We start from the raw sequence: 13,137 nt of genomic DNA, 5'->3' as shown, positions 1-13,137 counted from the left end.
CGACCATCCACCGGTCAAGGAAGCGGTGGGTGAGAGTGGACACCCATTAAACTGCCATTTTATAGGCAGGAACCTTATACCCCCCTTATAGACCGGCTTCGTGAATGAGGCCTACTAATGGTAACACGACTTGCTCTTATACATATAATATATTAAACTTTTAATATTATAATTGTATAAGGGTGTATTTTAGACATTTAAAATACTTGGTGGTTTAATCTATTAATTAAATTATACTCTTAGTTTAATTAAACTTAAACCATGTCATTATGGAATTATTAATTCTCTTTTAATTAAACACGTTAATTATCTATTAATAAAGTCCATAAGAGTTAATTGAATTATTCACTAAAAACATCATAATTCCAATTATTAAATTCAAAATTAAAACCATTTAATTAATTGTTTAAGTTATGAACCCAAGAGTTTTAGAATTCAATTCTTTTTTTTTTTCATAAAAACTTTTTCCAAATTCCAAAACTTGAGGGAAAGTTTTGTAACTCTTGAAAACTTTTGGATTCCATAACTTATGGAGTTTAATGTTTGTTTTATGATGAAACTTTTCATGTTCCATAACTTAAGAACAAGTCATGGAGTTCTTTAAAACATTAAGACCAAGTTTTTCAAAAAACTCTTTAGATCAAACTTTTAAAACTAATAAAATAATCCTATCATTTTATCTTTTACCAAATTTGACCTAATTCAACTCATATAGAAAATGATTCAAATTTTACTAATAATTAGTTTTTTCACAAAAACAAGTAATTATCTTAAAATTTGACAAACGTCATGTTCTATTTTCTTTTTTTCAACTTTGAAAATAAAACATTTACATCAATATAACAGAAAACAACACATGGCTCTGATACCACTATTGGGTTTTAAGCATTCTAACACTCCTATGGTGTACATGAAACCTTATAAACCTTGGATCTATGTTTTCTCTATTATACATGCAAATATTAACTATTCCAAGGTTTCATCCTAACTAGCATATTATGAAGCACCTATACTACAAAGTTCTAGTTAGGTGACATACCTTTTGATGTAGCTTGATGTCTTCAAGCTTTAAGAGCTTAGCCCCAATAGTGTGGAAGCCTCAAATGGTATCACAAATAACCATAACACCTTGGAAGAACTTGAGAGAATATGTATACACACTAAAATTGGCCCACTCTTATTTTCACACACTTGTGCCAATTTTGTGAGCTAAGGACCCCTTTATATGTTATGGAGGATTAGGGTTACATCCATGTAAACCCTAATACCCATGACCTTTCATTTACATAGGATTCCATGGGTTAAAAGCTCCATGGACTATCCATAAAAGCTTATCCCAACTAAATGAACTTGGCCCATTCCATATATATAAGAGTCCATATTTAATTAGTTACTTTTGATCACTTAAATAATTCTAAATTAATTCTTGATCAATACTAATTAAATAATATGATTCCATATTAATATATTAGAACTTATAATATATTAATATTAATCATAAATATACTATTCTCAAAAGACTATCCATATACATTGTGCTGGTGAAGTGCAACCCAAATGGACCATGTCGGGTCGGATCAAGTACATACCAAATATAGTTATGGACTTAGACATTAATCCAACAGTATTTCTAAGTCATGCTCACGTCTTCGAGCATACTCAACGGCTTTATCGAATGACATAACATCCCGATTGACAATGAAATCTTGGATTTCATGCCGTAGTCCCTCCATGAATAACTAAATTTTCTCGTCTTCAGTTGGAATATACTTTGTAGCAAACCTTGCTCTTTGATTGAACTGGGTTTAATACTCATTCACAGTCATTTCTCCCTGTTTAAGCTTGAGGAATTCCTTCTCCAATCTCCTCCTCATGTCTAGAGGAAAATACTTCCATAGCAAACTAGTTTTGAACATTTCCCAAGATATATTCTCTTGGTCATACTCGTTGAGAGCTTCATATGTTGCCTCCCACAAGACCAATGCTTCTCCGATGAGCATTGCAGAAGCATAATTAACTTTGTCTTCATTATCCACATGGGAGGAAAGAAACACTTTTTCTGTGTTTTGAATCCAAGTTAGAACAACTATGGGATTTGTAACAACGCAAATTTTCAAACAAAATTTTCATTTAAAATAAAGTGATTTTACTCAACCAATAGCATTTATTCCATGTTTCATATCAAATACATATATAAAATCCCCAAGATCTCAAATAGCAGCAGTGTGTATGCATCATGCCGGCGCCTTCCCACGGTCCTCGCTAGTACCTGAAACACATACATAACAACTTGTAAGCATAAATGCTTAGTGAGTTCCCCAGTATACGACTTATACATATACGCCTTTCCAGGCCCTGACCTTCCGGTCCACAATACATTGCCTTCCGGCCCGTAACATAATCGCCTTCCGGCCCATAACATATTGCCTTCCGGCCCGTAACATATTGCCTTCCGGCCCATAACATATTGCCTTCCGGCCCATAACATATTGCCTTCCGGCCCATAACATTTACGACACATAATACATTTAATCTAGCACACATAGCACATATATCATACATCATACCTGACCTTTCTGTCACATAACATATCGCCTTCCGGCCCGTATAAACATACCTATCATGCATAGCAACTACCTTTCTATTTATAGCATAAATAACACATATCATATTCGACCTTCCGGTCTCACAGTCAAACCCTTCCGGGTGTAGTATAGTGAGAAGACTCACCTCGTGGTAATGAAAACTATCATCTCTTGAAACCACTCGCACTCGATCCGCCGATCTGCAGACTCCCTATAATACCATATACCCTTATTAATACTCTTATCATCCAAGACAACTGACGCTAAGAAATTACATGCAGGTCAACTCTGGTCAACGGTCAACTTGACCGGACTCGTTGAGTGCAAAGGCGACTCGACGAGTCTAGACGTCCTCCCCAACTTTCCCTGTTGTTCCCTTTCTACTCGTCGAGTATCCCCCTTGACTCGACGAGATCCACATGGAAGAATCGCGGGGCCACCCCGACTCCACTCGCCGAGTCTGAAGAACAACTCGACGAGTCCCAGTGAATCCTCAAGCTACTCGTCAAGTCTGATCATTGGACTCGGCGAGTCCATGCCATGCAGACGAGCAACTGCTTCCTGAAATACGTATGGTCCCGAGATATACAATCATGGGACTTTCTGGACTTCGAAACATCTTATTACTGGGGTATAAACGTCTGGGTAATAACATAATAACCCATCTAATCACTAAATGGGTTTCATAAACCCTAGATTCGTATACACATCAAAATAACATAAATGGTCCGAGTATTACCTGAAAACGCACTCTCTGTGTCCCCAAACCTCAGGACTCGATCCTCCTTGATATTCCTTTGGTCAAACTCTTCTTCTTCTTGTCTAACAAGTTCCTCCAAGTTCCAATAGCTTTCTCTCCTGCTCTAGACGTCCACAACGATTAGGGTTCTTCTCAATCGGCCAAAAGACGGACAATGACGGCCTAAGAGGCATTATATACGATCCAAAACCAAACGGCTAGGGTTTCTGCTGAACAGCGTCGACTCGCCGAGTCCATATCTGGACTCGTCGAGTCCAGTCGCGAACCCGCGACCAAGTCTGCGGTCCTACTCGGCGAGTCTGGCTCCAACTCGCCGAGTCCCTTCCTAAAATGCCCCCAAAAATAGTTTTAAAGCAATACCTGAAATTCCGGGCTGTTACAACTCTCCCCCACTAGAACTATACTTCGCCCTCGAAGTCTCACTCTGCGAATAACTCCGGATGTTGCTCCCGCATCTCACGTTCCGGCTCCCAAGTCATCTCCGATCCCTTCCGGTGTTGCCACTGAACCAACACCAGAGGTACCTCCTTGTTTCGCAGAACCTTGATCTTCCGATCCCTGATAGCTACTGGTCTCTCGGTGTAATTCAGACTCGCATCCACCTGAATATCCTCTAACGGAACCACTGCCGATTCATCGGCTATACACTTCCTCAACTGTGATACGTGAAAGGTATTGTGAATCTGTCCCAACTCTGCTGGTAACTCTAGCCGATAAGCTACCCGACCTACTCTTGCAATTACCCGAATGGACCTATGAACCGGGGTCCCAACTTGCCCCTCTTTCTGAACCGGATCACTCCTTTCCAAGGAGAAACCTTCAGGAGAACGAAGTCGCCAACCTGGAATTCAAGCTCGGACCGGCGTCTGTCCGCATAACTCTTCTGTCGGCTCTGGGCGGTCAATAACCTCTGCCTAACCTGCTGAATCTGCTCTGTCGTCTGGAGTACGATCTCTGTACTGCCCATCACTCTCTGTCCCACCTCTCCCCAGCAAATGGGAGTCTGACACCTCCTACCATACAACAACTCAAAAGGTGGCATACCAATGCTCGAATGATGGCTGTTGTTGTAGGAAAACTCAGCCAAGGGTAAATGCGCATCCCAGCTACCCCCGAAGTCTAACACACACGCTCTAAGCATGTCTTCCAATGTCTGAATCGTCCGCTCGCTCTGACCGTCTGTCTGGGGATGGTATGCGGTACTAAAATGTAGTTTAGTACCCAGCTCCTCATGGAATTTCTTCCAGAACCTGGAAGTGAAACGTACATCACGGTCTGAAACAATTGAGATCGGCACTCCATGCCGAGATATTACCTCTCTCACGTATAACTCTGCCAACTTCTGCGCTGATGAACTCTCGCTAATGGCAAGGAAGTGTGCACTCTTCGTCAATCTATCCACAATCACCCAAATTGCATCGACTCCCCTGGCAGTTCTCGGCAATTTGGTGATGAAATCCATAGTAATCTGTTCCCACTTCCACTCGGGAATCTCCAAGGGCTGCAACTTACCATGCGGTCTCTGGTGCTCAGCCTTAACCCTACGGCAGGTCAAACACCTCTCAACGAACCATGCGACGTCTCTCTTCATACAAGGCCACCAATATTCCTTCCTCAAGTCCAAATACATCTTCGTAGCACCGGGATGGATCGAGAATTTCGATCTATGAGCCTCCTCCATCAATGTAGTACGCGTACCGCCCACGAATGGTACCCAAATCCGACCTTGAAACGTCAGAAGTCCTCGTCCATCCTTAACGAACTCTGAAATTAACCCAACGACCCGCTCTTTCTTCTGCATCTCGGATCTCACAACCTCGGCCTGCGCCCCACGAATAGCATCCAATACCGGAGTCATCACCGTCAGTCTCAGACATACATCTCGCAATGGAGTGCTCTCCGCCCTACGACTCAATGCATCGGCTACCACATTAGCCTTGCCTGGGTGGTATAGGATCTCACAGTCATAATCCTTAACCACGTCCAACCATCTCCTCTGACGCATATTTAGGTTGGGTTGATCCATCAAATACTTCAAACTCTTATGGTCCGTGTATATAGTACAACGAACCCCATACAGGTAGTGACGCCAAATCTTGAGAGCGAACACTACTGCCCCCAACTCCAAGTCATGCGTGGGATATCTCGCCTCGTGAGGCTTTAATTGCCTCGATGCATAAGCTATCACATGGCCCCTCTGCATCAACACTGCACCCAGTCCCGAAATCGATGCGTCGCAATATACAACAAAATCTTCCATCCCTTCCGGGAGGGCTAATACCGGGGCTTCGCACAGTCTCTGGCGTAGTGTCTCGAAGGAAGTCTGTTGCTCGGGTCCCCATGAGAATGTAACACCCTTCCGGGTCAATCTGGTGAGCGGTATTGCGATCTTGGAGAAGTCCCTAATAAACCTCCGATAGTACCCCGCCAACCCAAGGAAACTCCTGATCTCGGAAGGTGACTTCGGTGCTTCCCAACTCATCACTGCTTCCACCTTGGCCGGATCGACCAATATCCCTGACTGATTAACAACATGTCCAAGAAATTGGACCTCCCGCAACCAGAAGTCACATTTGGAGAATTTTGCATATAGCTTCTCCGACCTCAGTACCTTAAGGACCTCTCTCAAATGTCCCTCATGCTGCTCTCTAGTTCGCGAATACACTAGGATGTCGTCGATAAATACAATCACAGACCGATCCAGAATCGGCCTGCATACCCTGTTCATGAGGTCCATGAACACTGCCGGGGCATTGGTGAGCCCGGAAGGCATCACCACGAACTCATAATGCCCATACCGCGTCCTGAATGCTGTCTTCTGAACATCCTCATCCCGTACTCTTACCTGATGGTACCCTGATCTCAAATCGATCTTGGAAAACCAAGATGCCCCTTGCAACTGATCGAATAGATCATCGATCCTCAGTAACGGATAGCGGTTCTCGACCGTCACCTTGTTCAACTCCCGGTAATCAATACACATCCGGTGTGAACCATCCTTCTTCTTGACGAACAGAATCGGTGCTCCCCACGGCGAGCTACTCGGCCGAATAAATCCCTTCCCCAGCAACTCCTGGAGTTGCGAGGACAACTCTTGCATCTCTGGAGGTGCAAGACGATAAGGCACCTTCGCAATAGGCGCAGCCCCCGGAATCAGATCGATACCAAACTCCACTTGCCTCGCAGGAGGTACTCCCGGCAACTCCTCGGGAAAAACATCTGGAAATCACGCACCACTGGAACCTCCTCCACTGTCCTCGGTCTCTCGGAAGCCTCCCGCGTATCCATCACATACGCCACAAAACCTTTACATCCCTGCTGTAGGCATTGCCTCGCCCTAGCGGCCGAACAAAAAGCTTATCCTGAACGGGTACCCTCGCCGTATACCGTAAGAACTCCCCCACTAGGGTCTCGTATAGTCACCAGCTGGCGCTCACAGTCGATGACAGCGCTGAATCGGCTCAACCAGTCCATGCCCACGATGACACAGACATCCCCCATCGCAATAGGAATTAGGTCAATCGGAAACGCAACCCCGAAAATCTCTAGTACGCATCCCCGAATAACCTCCGTGGCACAAACCACCCTCTCGGCCGCTATAGAAACGCTCAGAGGCCAACTTAACGGCTCACGACTAATGCTGATATGCTGACTAAAAGCTAAAGATACAAAGGATCTACTCGCACCCGAATCAAATAACACTAGAGCAGGCATAGAGTTCACAAGAAAAGTACCTACACATACATTAACATAAGCATAACATTTCGACTTTAAAGTAAATACGTGAATTACAGCATACCTGCCACAACATCGGGCGCAGCGCGGACCTCCTCCGCAGTCAACTAAAAGGCTCTCCCGCGAGCCCTCGGGGCCTCGACCTTCGCCGGTCGGGTCTCAGTAGTCCTGGTAGTCGGTGTTGATCCCTGACGAAGCTGCGGGCACTCGGCCTTCCGATGGCCTGTCTGGTTGCAGTGAAAGCAAACCATAAACCCCTTAGGGCAATCCCTGGCAATGTGTCCCTCCTTACCACACTTGTAACAACCACCAGCTCGACACGCCCCCTCATGACTCTTGCCGCACTTTCTGCAAGTGCGGCCCTTCGGACCTCCCATCCTCGAATCAGCGGACTTGATCCGCTTGGCTGCCGGCTGAGACTGAGTCGGCCGCCGATCCACCTGCCGAGACTCGGCCTCCTCCCTGGCCTGGGTCTCCAACTCGATCTCGCGCTTCCTGGCGTTCGCCTGAAGCTCAGTGAAAGTACGATAGGTGGAGTTTGACACAAACTCCCGGATATCCCTCCTCAAAACGCCTAAATACCGGCTCATTCGTGACTGCTCCGAAGACAACAGCTCTGGGCAGAACATCGCCCTCTCGTGAAACATCCGTGTGACCACCGCAACGGAATCAGTACCCTGCTTAAGGGTCAAGAACTCCTGAATCAATCGTTCCCTCTCCACTGGGGGAACATACTCGTCCCTGAACATCTCAGTAAACCTCTCCCATGTCACCGTTGTAATCTCCGCCAGAGTGAAGTTCGTCGTCACGAACTTCCACCAATCCTTCGCTCCCAGACGGAGCTGGTTCAAGGCGAACCGTACCCTCAGATGCTCCGGGCATGAGCAAGTGTAGAAGCATCCCTCAATGTCGGCGATCCACCTCATCGCAGCAATCGGATCCTGCGTCCCATCGAACTCAGGGGGTTTCGTGTTGCTGAATTCCCAGAACAACAACGAATCGCCCCCTTGCGGCCTGGCAGCGGCCACAGCTGCGGTAGCGGCAGCGGCTGCAGCATCAGTCAGTGCGGCGTACCGCCCCTCGAACGTCTCCATCAATGTGGTCTTAATAGACCCAAACATCTCCGGGATCTCGGCCCGGATCGCTGCAGCTACCTCCTCCTGGATCATCTGACGAATATCCTCGTCACTCACGGTGCTCGAACTCGCCCCATGACGTGTGGTAACCATGATGTCTCTGAAATACAACATAAAATTATCAGAGACTCCATCAAGTACTATTGTACTCGATAACGCAACCCTACTCAGTCTCCGATATCCAGGGATTCTTACTTGGGTCTTCCACCGACCCGATGCCTTCGGTAGTACGGGCCCAATACTACCGACCACACCGTATCAGTATTCGTCCCAAATCTTCATCCCCAAACCCCGAATAATGAGTACTCTACTTCTAGTATGCACTATCTACTTGCACGCTACCGAATATCTCATATAAGTAATCTCCCTAGACTAAGGCATCACAAAACAGGCCATTCTAGTCCTATCATGTATACCTAGTCTTCTAGCATGCATAACAATTCATAATTCAGTGCATAACATAACATAGTAAGGTATTCTGGGGATCTTTACCGTTCGGGCGCTGGCTGATCGTACACACTGCTCCGTTCTTGTTTACCACTTTACCATTTATAAAAATTTATGTCTTTATTATTTTTAAAAGATTTTTCCTCAAATCCTCGGTTTGAGTTCAGTTACACCTGAAGGTACACCCGAATCCCTCAAACCAAGGCTCTGATACCAATTGTAACAACGCAAATTTTCAAACAAATTTTTCATTTAAAATAAAGTGATTTTACTCAACCAATAGCATTTATTCCATGTTTCATATCAAATACATATATAAAATCCCCAAGATCTCAAATAGCAGCAGTGTGTATGCATCATGCCGGCGCCTTCCCACGGTCCTCGCTAGTACCTGAAACACATACATAACAACTTGTAAGCATAAATGCTTAGTGAGTTCCCCAGTATACGACTTATACATATACGCCTTTCCAGGCCCTGACCTTCCGGTCCACAATACATTGCCTTCCGGCCCGTAACATAATCGCCTTCCGGCCCATAACATATTGCCTTCCGGCCCGTAACATATTGCCTTCCGGCCCATAACATATTGCCTTCCGGCCCATAACATATTGCCTTCCGGCCCATAACATTTACGACACATAATACATTTAATCTAGCACACATAGCACATATATCATACATCATACCTGACCTTTCTGTCACATAACATATCGCCTTCCGGCCCGTATAAACATACCTATCATGCATAGCAACTACCTTTCTATTTATAGCATAAATAACACATATCATATTCGACCTTCCGGTCTCACAGTCAAACCCTTCCGGGTGTAGTATAGTGAGAAGACTCACCTCGTGGTAATGAAAACTATCAACTCTTGAAACCACTCGCACTCGATCCGCCGATCTGCAGACTCCCTATAATACCATATACCCTTATTAATACTCTTATCATCCAAGACAACTGACCCTAAGAAATTACATGCAGGTCAACTCTGGTCAACGGTCAACTTGACCGGACTCGTCGAGTGCAAAGGCGACTCGACGAGTCTAGACGTCCTCCCCAACTTTCCCTGTTGTTCCCTTTCTACTCGTCGAGTATCCCCCTTGAATCGATGAGATCCACGTGGAAGAATCGCGGGGCCACCCCGACTCCACTCGCCGAGTCTGAAGAACAACTCGGCGAGTCCCAGTGAATCTTCAAGCTACTCGCCGAGTCTGATCATTGGACTCGGCGAGTCCATGCCATGCAGACGAGCAACTGCTTCCTGAAATACGTATGGTCCCGAGATATACAATCATGGGACTTTCTGGACTTCTAAACATCTTATTACTGGGGTATAAACGTCTGGGTAATAACATAATAACCCATCTAATCACTAAATGGGTTTCATAAACCCTAGATTCGTATACACATCAAAATAACAGAAATGGTCTGAGTATTACCTGAAAACGCACTCTCTGTGTCCCCAAACCTCAGGACTCGATCCTCCTTGATATTCCTTTGGTCAAACTCTTCTTCTTCTTGCCTAACAAGTTCCTCCAAGTTCCAATAGCTTTCTCTCCTGCTCTAGACGTCCACAACGATTAGGGTTCTTCTCAATCGGCCAAAAGACGGACAATGACGGCCTAAGAGGCGTTATATACGATCCAAAACCAAACGGCTAGGGTTTCTGCTGAACAGCGTCGACTCGCCAAGTCCATATCTGGACTCGTCGAGTCCAGTCGCGAACCCGCGACCAAGTCTGCGGTCCTACTCGGCGAGTCTGGCTCCAACTCGCCGAGTCCCTTCCTAAAATGCCCCCAAAAATAGTTTTAAAGCAATACCTGAAATTCCGGGCTGTTACAGGATTAAGGACACCAGAAAACTCTGTAGCACCGCTACTCTTGAAAGTTTTGAATGAGGGGCGTCCCGTCTCCCCTTTAGAAGACTCACCGGTGACTTTCTATTTTCCTTTATCACCATTCTTTTTGTCTTCTTCAAGAGTCTGCCGAATAACACCAGTAGGTTTACCCAATAGTCACTCCTCATGAGGGGATACTGGAGTATTTACTTCATCGGGTTGAGGACCTCCACCCACTTCTGGTGTCACACCCTAAAACCGGAACGGTGGAAACGTTCTGGGGTGGATGACGTCATGTTAAGTATCACAACACATGCATTGTAGTAATCAAAGTACAACAACCAATGCATTAATAGTAATAGTTTTACTTGGTTTACATTACAATACATCAAGTAATACAGGTAATTATATAAGAGCAGCTTGGCACAAAACCGTCTTCAATAGAAGCTCCTGGAATGTACCTGTCTAAAGCTGACCTAAGAATACAAGTTATTTGAAAAGCAAGTATCAGCATTTTTACAAATGTTGGTGAGTTCATAAGTATTTAGTGTCATTTTATCCAAATAACTTTAATAAAAGTGGTAGTTTTAGAGTGTCCATTACATTAGTGTCTTCTCCAGAAAATCCTATATTTTCTTTAATAAAAGTAGTCTTCTACCAACACTGGACGGAGTTATGTGGTAAAAAGTAGTTTTCCCTTAATCGCTATCACTATCAAAATGTAGAATTTGATTATTAAAGAAAGCAGGAGAAATCAGGGAAAATAACATATGCCTCAGCAGTGAAGACTGTTGAATAAGGCAAGAGGAATCATAGACTCCAAGAGAGTATCAAACGAACGACGCGCCTGGCTCAGTCTAACAAAAGAGACACAGACCCCATACGATACCAAATGAAAGGTACGGCTACCAAGGTCTAAAAAGAGAGGATACAGACCCCAGAGAGTATCAAATGAAAGATATAGCTAGTAAGGTCTAAAACAAGAATACAGACCCCAGACAGTATCAAATGAAAGATATAGCTAGCAAGGTCTAAAAACAGTGTGACTATGAGAGTGGGTTTCCAGCATACAGTGTAAATTGCTGGTGAAATACCATTACCTTAAGGCCATGAATTATAAGGTAACCTGGGATACTCGTAACCTACTAACCGACACTAGAGTACCTGACGCCCTAAAAGCGTCTATAAGATGTGACATTTGTCACCCCTTGGCTTGGTAGGTCGTGGACTGTAGCTAGCAGTCATGGTGCGGGGGTGTCAATCCCGTATAGATCTATACACACAATGTCCGCTCTCCATACAGGAGACTCTGGTTACCAACTAGACGACGGAGAAGGCCGTGTCCCGAAGATGCATCCCAAATAGTGGGTAGTGGGTTTCCAATATAAGTGCTGAACAAGTGGTAGAGACTCTTAACTGAACTGACTAGTGTAAACCTATATGTCTATGCTTGTGTACATAATATATAACTAATGATCAAATGACCTTCGGACGGACATCCGATCCCACCAGACCACATCTCAACGAAGAAAAGGAAATAGGGCGAACAAGCCTTCCTAAGTCCTTCAACCATTATTTATATGCATCTATACAAGCATAGGAATACATCCAACTACATTTTAGTGTGTAACAAGTGGAAACATATCGTGAAGTATAACCAAATCGTGATGTATAACCGAATCGTGATGTATAGGCGTACAGTGTGGAATAACCGAATCGTGAAGTATAAGCGTACAATGTGGAATAACCGAATCGTGATGTATAAGCGTACAATGTGGAATAACCGAATCGTGATGTATAAACGAACAGTGTGGAATAACCGGATCGTGAAGTATATGCGTACAGTGTGGAATAACCGGATCGTGAAGTATAAGCGTACAGTGTGGAATAACCGAATCGTGATGTATAAACGAACAGTGTGGAATAACCGGATCGTGAAGTATAAGCGTTAACAGGTATAAGTGTATCACGAAGTGGAAACGTTATCAAGTAGGAGTTTAAACTAAGTAAAAGCGAAGCAGCAGTATCTAACACGTAAGAGTATACGACATGAAAGAGAGCTTTGATGAAAACCTTGGAAAAACCTTTATCCTTAAGAAAATCACAACTTCGTATTCTTTGGTAAAATAAGTTTGAAAACCTTTAGAAATTCTTGGAAACCTTTCATAAACCAGTATAAAATGAACTTTGATAAAACAATATAAGTAAGAGTTTTGAACAAGTGAAAACCTTTTGGAAAAACCATTTATAGTATCCTAATTGGTAAAACAGTTTACAGTATGGTAAATCCTTGTGCATGCGGGTTATCAATCACATGTGATTGATATGATAACTGGCATGTTTAACTTGTATTCCCCCCTATAAAACATATAAAAACATTTAAAAGGTTCATTCAGGGGTATGAACTCACCTGGTGTAAGTGGATCTGACGAAGGTGCCGGTTGGGTGCTCGATGTCAAGTAAAGACTTGGACACACTTAGTGACCTATGTAACATATGATAACATATGTTCACATACAATTAGTACATTTAGTACTAATTAAACAAGTATACGCACCCTAAGAGCGGAAAACACTTTGGTTAAGGGTTAGGGGTGTCCCAGGTAACATTTAAGGGCTTGAATGACTTAG

Source organism: Lactuca serriola, chromosome 1, assembly GCF_051521515.1.
Source record: "Lactuca serriola cultivar US96UC23 chromosome 1, Lser_US96UC23_V15, whole genome shotgun sequence".
NCBI classification, from domain to species: domain Eukaryota; kingdom Viridiplantae; phylum Streptophyta; class Magnoliopsida; order Asterales; family Asteraceae; genus Lactuca; species Lactuca serriola.
Note: the sequence above shows the minus strand (reverse complement) of the source record.